The following is a 1,958-nucleotide window of genomic DNA, read 5'->3' on the forward strand; positions in this document are numbered from 1 at the left end:
GGATGGGGATGGGGATGGGGAATGGGGATGGGGATGGGGATGGGGATGGGGATGGGGATGGGGATGGGGATGGGGATGGGGATGGGGATGGGGATGGGGATGGGGATGGGGATGGGGATGGGGATGGGGATGGGGATGGGGATGGGGATGGGGATGGGGATGGGGATGGGGATGGGGATGGGGATGGGGATGGGGATGGGGATGGGGATGGGGATGGGGATGGGGATGGGGATGGGGATGGGGATGGGGATGGGGATGGGGATGGGGATGGGGATGGGGATGGGGATGGGGATGGGGATGGGGATGGGGATGGGGATGGGGTACTGACGAGAAGCTGCCGATGAACGACACCAGGCAGGCGAGTTGTTACATGCAGCCCTGCGACGTTTCTGTCTTTCACTTTTCATGGGGGGTACATGGAAGAGCAATCCCTGGGACGTCATGTTGGATCGCAAGCACATCAACACGGGGCTCCACCTGCAGATTTCTCAAGCCAGAAATTGCTGGTAGGCCGCAGATAGGCAGGGACTAATGACGACAGAGCGTGGTCGTCCAGGATGGCAGCACTGCATGCTGGACCTTATGATCCGCAACGGCCATAGCGCGTGAGAGCGTGGATGGGAATTATTACTGCCTCTTTCGTCGCAAAGCTGGGCGGAATATCCAGATACAGAAGATTACAAAATGATTCATCACGATTGGAATCGTCGGGGGATTTGCGAACAATATATAGCTAGCTATCAGGTAGATTAGTCATATGGATGAGACCTGTTTTTGCCGTACGCAATCAGGAAAACTCCCTGCGGTGTATCTGCTACTTAATTGTCTGGACCTCACCGACTTGCCGATTTTAATCACAACTACTCACAAAAACGCGCACAACCGAGCTACACATACGAAGCCCTGCCATCCGGGCTGCGGCGACAGGTAAAACTAACTTTCGTTAATAGAACACGATTACGTACGGTAAGAGAGGCTGCGCTCACCAACCGCCATTCCAGCACAATTCATGACAACCAGCCACCTGCAGTTAGCTACGCTGCATGCCGAATAACCCTCGAGGCGAGGTGTTGATGTTTGTTTCCCCAAGAACAAGGTGAGGTGTAGCCCGAATGGGAGAGCCCGGAAAACCCAATCCTTAAGATGGAGATGCAGGTTCATACACAAGCATCAGCCAACGCGGCTCGAGGGTGATCACAGCGACACTTTTTCGTTTCGGACAACGACATACGTACAAATGTACACCAGCCGCCGTAGCATGCTGGCGTACGTAATCTGGGTAGACGCAGTACGTAATCTGTCCACTTGACGGACGCTCTGCTGTGTTTTTTTCCATGATTATATGATTAGAAACACGGAGCATTATTTGTGACGACGCGATGGGGCGTTGCTTCTCCCGAGCTAACGCCAGGAGGCCCTGCTAAGCGGCGGCACGGGGCCACTACCGCAGGTGCCGCAGGCCTAAAAGCAGCATCCAAGCGACTGGACCGAGCGACTAAAACCTAGTAGTTAATGGAGGCCGGTATGAGAGCACTCACGGACTGCGGGGCGTACGTTCTGTTGGGTAACGATGATGCACTTGGGCTCACTGATTCGGGCCACTATCCAGCTGTGGATCAAACACCTGATGGTCACAAACAGACATACATACATACATTCAATCACGCGCAACTCCATTCCCCAAGCAATAAGCTCACCGTCTTTTACTTACCCACTTTGGAGGAGACGGCACGCTGGCTGCAGGCAGTTCCCTGCCGCACTTGGCAGAGCGCAAGTCAGACCCTGCATGGCCGGCCCCCAGCTTCCCTTTGCCGTGCTACTCCACCCCATTTCCCAAGCCGTGCGCCTATGCAGACCAAACATGACCCAGCAGTCGGAGGCGCCACCTCTTTCCCCGGCTCCTAGGGATGCTAATGCTGAGGAGGGCTTTGGACACACAATATTCAATGCTTCCCCCG

The sequence above is a fragment of the Volvox carteri genome (assembly GCF_000143455.1).
Source record: "Volvox carteri f. nagariensis unplaced genomic scaffold VOLCAscaffold_18, whole genome shotgun sequence".
Classification (NCBI taxonomy): Eukaryota; Viridiplantae; Chlorophyta; class Chlorophyceae; order Chlamydomonadales; family Volvocaceae; genus Volvox; species Volvox carteri.